Source organism: Coturnix japonica, chromosome W (genome assembly GCF_054131305.1).
Source record: "Coturnix japonica strain WE chromosome W, WE-NBRP24, whole genome shotgun sequence".
Classification (NCBI taxonomy): Eukaryota; Metazoa; Chordata; class Aves; order Galliformes; family Phasianidae; genus Coturnix; species Coturnix japonica.
This window is the reverse complement of record NC_140701.1, coordinates 4352944-4364800: the sequence shown is the minus strand read 5'-3', so window position 1 is coordinate 4364800 and position 11857 is coordinate 4352944.

Genomic DNA, 11857 nt, shown 5'->3' with positions numbered 1-11857 from the left:
TGTACTTGTGATTTTCTGCCACATGTCAGGATCGGCCCTCACTCTCTCAGGGTCAAGTTCGCTTGGATCAGGGCTGTACAACATTTTCGCCATGGCCAATTCCCTCAGGCGCTGAATACCTTTTTGGACGGTATTCCAACTATCAAATTTAGGCTTCAAAGCAACCTTATAGGGGTACCTTTCTCTCACGGCTTCTAACAGCCGCAACCAGAGAGTGGCAGCTCCATCCGAACATCTGCTAATCCCTCTGTCGATACCTGCATCTTGGGCAATGCTTCCTAGTTGGCGAGCTTCATTACCATCTAGAGACAAGCTGTTGGCCCCGTTGTCCCAGCAGCGAAGCAACCAAGCAAGGATACCTTCATCTTGACGCCGTGTGAACTCCTTTCTTGAGCCTTGGATTTCAGTCAGCTTCAGAGGTCGACAATAGGTGATTTCCTCCTTATCATCAGTCTCTTCTTCATGCCTCTTGGTTTTTGCCTTTGCTTTTTTCGGTACTGCTCCATGCCCGGCACCTGGGTCTTCTGCTGCCCCCCCCCTGTGCTTCTCCTTCTTTTCGTTCTAGACGCATGGACACCCGTTTCCATTTCTTGCCTTCCACAGGGGCAACTGATATTGCTACTGATGCCTCCTGTGACTGATCAGAATTAACTTGGGCTTGAATCTCAGATCGGAAACTCTCTCTCTCCAGAATAGTATGATACAAAGCACGGTATGCATAAGCCAAACCCCACATAAGGTTTACCTCCTTAGATCTCTGACCCAAATACTCAATTTCTTAGGGTCCCTTAGGTGTTCAAGAGTGAAATCCCATGACACTGCTGGTCCATATGCTTCTAAGACTTTTCCTAAACCTTTCCATATTCCCTGCCAGTCATCATTCTCTGGTTCTGGAGGAGACTTCCGCATAGAACGAATGCATAGGAACATATATGCATGCATTGATAGTGATAACATGAATGCAAGTATGAACCCTATCTCAGTTATTGAAAAGCGTGTGGAAATCTGAGAGTACAACCTAAATAAAAAGGGTTTTTTTAGCCTGTACAATGAATTAAACATGGTGGTGTTTGTAAAATTGCCTGTTCCATCTGGGATGCAAGTGTTTGTAAGATTCACAATTCCATCTGGGGTGTAGATGCCAAAATTCTGACCATACCACATCTCGTAAAAGTACCAGGCAGGTGTCTCCATCAGTATCCACCTTATTAGGCTATATACCTGCACAATTCCACAACACCAAATTATGGTGTTAATAGTTGACCAATACTTTAAGAAGATCATAATTGCTTTCAATCCCTTAAACAGAGCAACTGGGATGAAGAGTGGATTCATAGCTGGCAGGCTCTGTAAAAGTCAGAGCTAGCTAGCTTTGCTCTAAGGGAGAAAGAAATCCTTTTGTTTTCTACACAAAAGTTAGATAGCAATGCTGAGAATGTGCAGCAGCCCTTAATGTTGACAATTTGTCTGGTATTTCAAGGTCACGTTCTCCGTGAGCAGCTACGGAAAGATAGCACTCCCAACACTCCCGTAACGAAGCTCTTTAAGAGCAAAGAGTCGTTCTAAAAGCTAAAAAGCTCTATGCCCAGATCCTCCACCAAAAATCTGTCACGGGTTACTTAGGTTTACCTATGCCCGTGACAGGGGAAGCCACCCCACGGCCCCCCCCCGGGGCCCGGAAAGGAGGGGGAAAAGGGGAGTGGGATAAAACAGCGACAATCTAAGGAGGAAAAACTTATTTTACTAAATATGATATCGAAATACAAGATAACACAATATAATATAATTAAGGCTAACAAATTGAACGAAACAGAGAGAGAGAGAGTCTCCGAAAACCGAGACGCCTACTGTGAACTCTAGGCGACACGGCTGGAACGCTTCCCACTCTCCGAGAAGTTCGAGAGAAGAAGGAGGGCACTCCAGCCTGGGAACGAGATTATATAGAGTCCTGGTCCCATGACTTATTGTTACTCCTGTTGTTCTCTGGGATATGTAGTCTTCTTCTGTGGACTGCACATTCAACAGAAGTATCCATACTTGACATGATGTTATGATGTGGAATACTGATAGCAAAATTACAAAATTACAAAATTACGAAACCATGACATATAGTCACATCATCAGCTATTTCAGCTTTCAACTTGATGATCTTCCAAGCCAAAACCTGAGCAGATGGGCATGCGCCAGAGCACATCAGTTCTGCTCATTATCCACTGAATGATGCATGATATGTCAAACAAATAAGAAGTAGATACAGACACCCCATAAAATTCAAAAGATGGTCCTAGCAGCAAGCTTTATTTTCTCTGCCCACTTCCCCCTCATAGAATCTATTCTTTCTCCAACTAATTAACTCATGAAACAAATGAAATTAGAAAAGTTTCCTTATTTCAACAGGTATGCAGAGAATGTTCCATTGCTGAATGGCTTTTGAGTGAATTTCCCACTTTGCCCAACTCTTACTTGATCCCTTCCTGATGCTGCCCTCACTTCCTCCTGCATGAAAGGTGTCATCTGTTGTGCCACTTCACCAGTATCCTTACGCATCTCTGCCACTATAAACTGATATTTACACTACAACAAAACAGAACAAGGAATTCTGTTTTTCTTCTGACCTACAAAGGAATCTTATGCAGATAAGAAAACACCTTACCTTCAAGATAGATGAAACAAGCCTCTGCTGTCCTTATCTATTGATTTGAGTACTTCTTCCCTAGAATCCCGTCATTTACCTGAAATAAAAGAAAAATACTCAAATATCTGTGTACAGAAAACTCGATTTTTTTGGTAAACAACACTCCGAAATCCTTTGACGGAGTTCCTGAGCAGCAGAGTGATTAAACCAACAACTGCTTTACCCTTTCTCTTCTTGTAAACAAGTGACAGAACAGTAGAGACCACGCTGCAAAAATGCCTCAAGAACTCAGAAACACAGAGGGGGAAAGTAATTGACTGCATTCACACCCTTCCTGTCACAGAAAAACCAAGTCATCAGCTTTGCAGACATCCCGTTCAGACAACCAGCAGTGTTAACTCAGACTTGGAGAGTTACTGATCATAGGAAATAATTCCTCTCGATGGATTTCATATGGATTCATTTGCTTCCTCAAGGTCGTCCTGACATTCGGCAATTTCCTTCAGCAGCATTTCAATCCTTTTCACTTCTGCATCTTTCTGCTGTAGAAATATCACATTCCAAACAGGATGAACCAGATCATTTTAGAAACGATTACAAGCCAAGTTGCAATAAGCGTCCTTACATTACCACAACTCTTTCAGATTATCCAGAGAGGCTTCTTGCTCCATCAGAGCTTCTTCTTTTCCATGGAGCTGCAAAAATCAAGGGGAAAATGTTGAAATAGCTCCAAAACCTGTTCAATTTTCACTTAATGCCAATTTGGCACTAAAAAAAAAAAAAAAAAAAAAAAAAGGTTGTTGACTGCTATACCTTTGAAGTAGTATCACTCCATAAAATTATGTACTGTTTTCCTCTGAAATCTCTCTCTGAAATCAGTTAATTCAAACACGGTTGGAGTTTTAGTAGCTGAAGCTGGATCCAGGTTTGGAAACAGCTGTGACTCCTTTCTCTCCCTGAGAAATGTAAGACCTGTGTCTCCCTTCCAGTGTTTGAAAAGACCTGAGGTGCAGTGAGAGGAGCCAGAGAGTGTTTCTTCTGCTGCGTTTTATTCCTCACAGAGTGAAAATAGTCACGTCTCAGAGGTGTGAGAATAATCCTATGAATTTTGTGACCAAAGCTTTTGTAAAGGCTTCTTTTTTACTCAGTGATGTTCCAAACACAGAGAAGTCTAAGTCTGTTACGCCCTTCAGACTTACAAGCCCAGCAAGCATATAAAAAACTTCTGCATAAGTGTTAAGAGCTTTATGCGTCAGCAAGCAAGCTTCCCATTCCTATTTGTGTACAGGTGCCTTATTACACTATTGACAGCTTTTCAGCCTAGAGGTCTGGCGTAGGTTTTGTGTTTCCAGAGAAAATAGTGTGTTGGTAATTTTATTAAGAGAGCCACGAGACAGATTTGGGAAGGGAGACGCATGATCCTCTCCCAAAAGGAAGGAGGCAGCAGTATTGCTGCCCATCAGTCCAAACGGTATCAGCATCTGTTGGTTCCAAATGTCCTTTCCCCACAAAAAAGGCAACACAAAATTCAACTTGGTCTCTCCTTACCATCACCCTCTTCAGGTACGTATCCAGGCTTATTCTTATAACAGAAGAACATCGAAGGCGCATTGAGAAAGCCAGCACGAGTACTCTGCTCTGGGATAGGTGCTGGTTCATCAGCAATTATAGCACCATCAGATGGAGGATTGTCTGATGGCACAGTCGTCATCTCAGCTTTGGACAGAAATTGAGCCAAACGTGAAGACTGAATTACTTCAGAACAGCAACACTAACCCCACAGTGCCCTTATTTCTGAGCTGAGCTGTCTGCAGCAATGTGTACTACTGAATCACTGAGTAACTGTGAGGGTTTGACATCCCAGAAAACATTAACCAGCAACTGAAGAGGACTGGTTTCAAATTATTTGGGGGAAGTCTGTGCTTCTTGCCAACTAACCTCAGTCTATTACCATGGTAGCTGTTACTGAAACTTTTACTGTTCAAGAAGTCATCCTTTAGTTGCATGCTCCTGAGACAACCAGAACACTGCTCTCAGTCTCTGAAATGTAACAGACAGGTGCATAACAAATATTATAGGTATTAGATATTTGAAACGCATGTAATTACGCACCTGAACAACAGATACTAGCACACTAGGTTGACATTGTGAGTTAGGATTCTGACAGGATCAACAGTTTTCATCACTTGCTTCATTTTGGACTAGGCATACAGAACAGCTAAAGAAAAAGACATTTTCGAGTAATTCTGAGTGGTCTTTGGAGCATCTACTTGCTCAAGTTTAAAGGAGAATCGCTGAAGAGAAGCTCTGGTATTAGTTTTGCTTGGATTCCGGCAGACAGTGCATTCGGAGGCAGCATGATTGTTTCTCACCAAACAGATTATACAGTCCCATTGACCTTCCTGCCTTTTTAGCAAAGACAGATCCACATTTCTCTTGTGCAGTATTACGGCTGGCTTTGAAACTTGCAGCACATTCAGTAAGAGAGGGCCATTACTGTGTTTCCCACATAGCTGGATTTGGGCTTTGGCATGAAACAGTGCCACAGTGTAGCTGTAAGCAACACCACGGCATCTCTCCAAACAAGCTGTAGAGCAAGAATGACTTTGTCAGCTACTGACAGATCTGAGGAGCATTCATCAATGATCTTCATTAGGCAGTGCTTTCTTTGAAGACAGGGTTTGTGCACTTCTTGTGCTTCTGCCAACACACCATCATTCATAAACTCATCTGCCTTTCTTTGCCAAAGCTAAGCAACAGTATTTAGATTAATGAGAATCAGCTGGAATGCAAGTAACAAAAAGCATTTGGGGTAATGCAAGCTAGGAACCAACCTCGGCAAGATTCCAGTGTGAACCACATTCTTCATAGCTTCAAATGCTAGGAAAGCATCATCAGTTTTGCCTTCAACTGCATCCAGCACTGCAAGTGCTATACGTGCCTCTTCTTCATAGGCTGCAACCTGAAAGACCTACAAGCAAAGTGAAAAACAAGTTATACCTAACGTACACACTGATACTTGGAACAGCTGGTGCATGCCAACAGCCAGGAAGGAATTAGGTAGGAGAAAGTTAACGACATCGCTCATTTTCCTCTAAGACAAGAAAATACTTCTGGAAGAAAGTCGGTGCTCAGGGAGGTCAGTGTCATCCAAGCAGATACAGTTCTACAACTAAGAGAAGTTCTCAACAAATACTGTTTCCCCCTTCACCAGATACATTCTGATACTACCAAATCTCATCGTTAGCACAACCCAAAAGAAACCCAACAACAACAACTACAAAATAAATAAACAAACACAACAAAAAGCCCAAGCAATGTAAATGTGGCTCATTTCCAGCTGGGACAGACCTGCTTTCTTCAGCTTGTCAGGTATGATGCAATGTGTTGGTTCTAGGAGAAAAGCAATGCTGATAACACACCAATGTTTATAGCTCCTGCTAAGCATGTTGTGCACAGACAAAGCTGTTCTAAGGAAAGGATCCAAGGAGCTGGGAAAGAACAGAATTAGGACAGCTGGTTTACGCTGGCCAAAGGGGTGTTCTGTACAGAATGGCATGGTGCTTAGCCATCTTCTGGGTCTAACCACAGCCAAAAGCTTGTATATTGTCATATAACACCCTCTACTCTACTCTTAGATCAATCCATCTGCACCTGAATGTCCACATGATGGAAATGCTTGTAGAGAGGATCAGTCAGTTCAGGAACATTTTTGTTCTCCCTGATGGTTTCCAAGCTAATCAGAAGTTTCTTTGCCCAATGTATTCCTTCTGGTCACAGAACAATTCAGACTAGCACCCTGTTGAAGAAAAGAAATAGAAGCTATCTCAACAAATCCAAATCAAGTGTTACCTTGTTTGGTTCTTACTGGTTTTTCCCCATGTGCCGGACTGTGTGCTCTGCTGATTCCCATTCCTGTCTGTTCATGCAGCAGGAACCAGTGTGCAGCAGTCTGGTATTTATAAGGCAGACTCTTCTAATGCAGTCTTCAAACAAGAATTTGCCAGCAGTTACTGTTAATTGTTTATTGCCTTCACCCAGGACTTGGAAAACCAAATCTAGAAGGAATTGCATTAGAAGACCATTAGTGGTCTAATGGAATAATCCATTAGTGGATTATTCCAGCTTGCAGTGCCCACATATTTGGGAAGCTTGCTTCATCACTTCATTCCTACCTTGGCAGTGAGTAGTTACAATTGCTTTATCTTTCTTGTGTAATCATAAATGTTTTAGAGCAAACAGCTGTGTCTTGTGTGCTTTCACAGTGCCAGTACGTGTGCTGGTGACCCACTTTGGAAGTCTGAAAGCAACTTTTAACTACAGCATAAGCTCTTAAAACTCAGAGGATCGAGGTGTACCAGCAATTTAATCTGGTGATATTATCCTCAGGATGATAGGAAAAAGACTGGACTAATGTGACACTGCCTGCTGTAAAACCAAGTTTCTGTAGAACTTCAAATACATTTATTAAAATCCCCTCTCCAAACCAGAAGCACATGATGTCTGTTCAGCCTTTTAATTTCACGTCTTGAAACAATCAAACCCAGCATGCCCCATAGTACCTCTGAGCATGTATTTCTGTGCTTCATGCTAATATGTTCCCAATGCAGCGTTTGCCCCCACACACCGTGTGCACACAGCGTCACCTGGCATAAACAGCTGTATGCGCACAGTGCTGCTGACTTCCCAGCACAGAATGCCCTACCACAAGGTCTAGCCTGGTTCCTTCCAAGCTGCTAAGAGCAGACATAAAACACGTGTTGTTTTAGTTTTGACCCTGTGTGTATAGTTATACAACTGAACACTTAGACAGCCAATAGGAAATGTAATGTAAATGTAAGCACAGGGTATACAGATGCTTCATAGAAATGATTAATATGATAGAAGGATAAAGGGAAAATGCTCACCAACATTGAAGGTCCACAGTAAAGTCAAAAAAAAAAAAAAAAAAATCACCAGAGGAAGTAATCCTGCCTTAGAACTGGTCAGCCCTTACATGAGATCTGGGAGAGTTGGAGCCAAGCTCCGCCCCTTCCAGTAGCACAGCTGAATTACCTTCACCTGTGCTCCTGCAGCTGACTCATTGCTTGCCTCAGGTGGTCAATCAGAAGTTCAGGCTGTGATCAGTAGTTTCCTATACACTTTGTTAAGGTCAAAATACACTTCAGAAAAGCTGGTAAAGCAATTGCTCTGCCAGTTGTCCTCCAACTTTGCTGTCACTCTAATTTGGCTGTTAAGATCTGCAAGCTCCACCACAAATTACACACCAACTTTGCTTTCTTTCAGAGCTGGTTTTTGAGCACCTGCCATGTGTTCAAGGGATGGACTTGTGCAGGGACTCTCCAGAACTGGTTGGGAACGCAGCTGTCTCAAGCAAACACAAAACAGTCCAAAACTTACCTGAGAACATCTGGCACAACTCCAAACTTGAGTTTCTCACAATGGTGATGTGTTGGTGCGTCTGGGAGAAGGTGACCCAAATTTACAAGGTGGGCATCTCTGTCCTTTTTCCCAGCTGAAATGCGTTTGAGGATCCAGACTCAGCAAATATCTTCTCGTCTTGTTTGCATTATCACTTCTGTCTTCAGATTCGTTGTGCTGATTCCCTTAGTTGTCAGAGGGAGCGGGGTGTGACCAGGACTCAGCCGGGCTGTGATCAAACTGCATGTACAGCCTCAGAAACTGCTCAGGAAATGGTTAAAAGAGCTGCTGCTTCTTCCTTGAAACTTCTGGCCTGCTGCAGCTTTGATTCTTTAGGGAAGAACAGACATAGCTGTGATTGTCAGGGTCTGTGTGGTTTGATTCTGGTTTTTGGGACACGATGAAGTGCGTGGAGTGCAGGGTGATGGCACTCTAAGGACATTTCCATTTGGGTTGGATTTCCAGGCTGCTGTGTTCAGTTAGGGGAGTCGTGGCACTGAGGTCTGTGTGCAAGGTCTTGCAGGCAGGCTCAGACTATGCTGATGGCTGCAGTTGCTGTCACTGTGTGCTTGCAGCCAGCACCCTGCTGCCCAACTCATGCCACCCACGTGTTTCCCTGGCGTGTTGAAACAAGCAGGAAATCCTGAAACTTGGGAGTTTCAAAAGCAGCGTGATTTGTCTCCTCGGGCAAAGTCCTCAGCCAGAACTGCAGTAGAGACACCCCCTGGAGCCAGCAACTTGGGGTCGAAAGTACTGGATTGGAAGGGGTCAGTGCCAGGCACCCAGCTAACCTGTGGAGGTAACAATGTGCCTAGAACTAATTTGGCCCTGGACTTCCAGAGAGCCTACTTTGATTTTTTGCTGTTGCCTACTTGGAGGAATCTCACAGGCTAGAGTGCTCAAAGGTAAGGGGGCCATGAGAGCTGGGCAGCATTTAAATAGCGCTTCTTCGGAGCTCAGGATTGGTGCATCCCTAAGAGAAGGAAATAGGGAAGGGGGGTGTCCTGGAAATGGGTGATGCTGAGATGGTGAAGATGTTGAACACCTTCTTTACTTTGTTTTTCACTTCAGTGACTGCCCCTTGGGACTCCTGGGCCCTGGAGGGAAGAGAGAGAGCTTGAGAAATGGAGAGCTTCCCTCTGGGTGAGGAGGGGGTGATCTGAGAGCATCTGGTTGGGATCAGCGTGCACAATCCATAGACTCTGATGGGATGCATCCACATGTGTGGAGGGAGCTGGCAGAGGTGGTTGTCAAACTCTTTATCATCTTTGACAGGTCTTGGAGAAGTGCCTGAAAGCTGGAGGAGAGCCTGTGACACTGCAGCCTTCAGAAAGGGCAAGGAGGAGGATCCGGTAAACTGCAGGGCAGTCAGTCTCACCTCTCCCTGGAAAGGTGGTGGAACAGCTTGGTCTGGATGCCATCTCCAGGCAACTGGAAGGGAAGAAGTTTACCAGCAGTAGACAGCTTGGATTCACCGGGGAAATGTCATGCTCAGCCAACCCTGCAGCCTTCTGTGATGGCATCACCAGCTGGGTAGATGTGGGGAGAGCAGTGGATGTCATCTACCTTGACTTCAGCAAGGCTTTTGATACTGTCTCACATGACATCCTGGTAACAAAGCTGAGAAAGTGTGGGATAGATGAGTGGATGGTAAGCTGGGCTGAGAACTGTCTGACTGGCCAAGCTCAGAGGGTTTTGATCACCAGCACAGCGTCCAGTTATAGACCTGTGTTCCCCGGGGTTTGTTGATGTGTCTGGTCTTGTTCAGTATCTTCACTGATGACCTTGATGAGGGGATAGTGTCCACGCTCAGTAAGTACACCTATGATACAAAGCTGGGAGGAATGGCTGACACACCTGAAGTCTGTGCTGCCATTCAGCAAGACCTGGACAGACTGGAGAGCTGGGCACTAATAAACAAGAAGTGGTTTAACAAAAGCAAGTGCAGAGTCTTGAATCTGGGAAGGAATAGCAGCAATTATCAGTACAAGGGCATGCAATGTTGTGTGGGCACATGGGTGTGCAAAGGAAGAACAGTGCTGGGATGGGCTGTGGTGGGCCAAAGATGCATAGTGGACCGAAGATGGTAGATGCAACTCTGGACCAAAAGTCATGCAGCAGCTCATGGAGTGTCACTGGACAAATCAGGCTGTGCGCTCTTTGTGAATCTCTAATTGTGATGGTTTATTGATTGACTGCAATCAAACTACAAGTACTGAGTTGGGCAGCAACTGAAACACCGCGCACTGCAGCCGCTGCCTTGTGATGTTTCTCCTCTCAGTCTTTCAGCTGCAGCTTCTGCATCATCTCTGCAAGGCTGTTCATCGCTGCAGAGAACTGGAAAGAAACAAAGCAAGCGTAGAAGTAGGACAGAAACAATCTAGGGAGATCTCATGAAGAAACTCTGACCAGTAAACATCCAGAATGGCCCCGTGTGGAACAGCATGTTCCTTTCATTCAGGTCACTGACACTACTTCCCAGGACACACTGCCTATGCTCTGTCGTGGAAAGGCTGTTTCAAAGGTTGCAGTGCCCGACATGGCAAGCTTCTTTATCACAGCAAAACCTTCTGGCTGTTACCAACCACATCCTTCTCAAGCCAGAGGAAGGCGTCCAAGCTCCCCATGGCAGCTCTCACTGACAGTGTCATTTCCTCAAACACACAGCTGGCTGCTTTTCTATTCCATTGCTTCCCTCAGGATTTTACCATCTCTTTCATATCTGACAGATGGAGGCACTGAGACCAACAAGAGAATGTGTGTCTGTGTTCACCAAGGACTCACCTCTATATGTGCAGCTCTCTGAGAAGCCTTTTTCAATTCCCTTCTCCTTTCTTTTTGTCGTTGTCTTCTTTCTATAAAGCAAGAATACCAATGAATTCATTTTGTTAACAGCAAAACTGCAGAAACATGGGTGCTGTGAAAACAAATGGCAGTCCAATGACAAAGCAAATGGGACTAGTAAGCCTCTCAGACATTTCCAGGGGGACATACAGAAGACCACTGTGAAATTAACAGAAAGAGATGCATTTAGGTATTCTGGCACCTCACTGCCTTTGGACTTTGTAGCCTTCAACTCTTATCCCCTCTACAGAGCAGGAAAAAGCAAGCCCTAAGCAAACTCAATGTGTTGCACTTCACCAGGACGGTACCGCAGCACCTTCTTACCTCTTTGCTTGGAGCTCAGTGCTGGGGCAGGCCCAGGGTGGGCTGCTGGGGCCGGCACACTGTCTCTGTTCTGGCCTCTGGCTCTTTTGGTAGCAGGCAACTGCGCTGCAGTCTGTTTCTCTTTGTCCAAACCCTTGCGTTTACACCCAGCCAGGGTCCTGGAGACAGAGCTGGGACCTGCTGTTACAGGAAGCCCTCCAGCCTGAAGATGAGCTCCCTCTGAAAGCACTTCCTGCACCACTTTTGCATAGATGTTTCCATTTGGCTCCAGGCATACATCTGTTTTAATCAAGAAAGGAGAAGCAGTAAGATTTAAAGAGTGACCAAGGCTAATTTCTGTAGCAAAATGGGCCACAATACTAGGAAATCTCATCTCGCGTGTTCACAGTAGCGGATCTTAGGATCTGAGCTGAAGGGTGGGTTTGCATTTCAAATCTGGACAGGGAAGGTAATTGTAAATCCCAGGGATGAAGACCTCAAGCAACACGCAGCAAAAGGAGTATGAAGAAAGAATGGACAGAAAGCCTAACTAGAAAGACATTGAATCAAACCCTGATGCCTGTTGTGCATCTGTACCTCTCCTGGGTGCCACGTCACAGGCTGCAGTCCTCCCCAGACTTTCCGCAAGGCTGC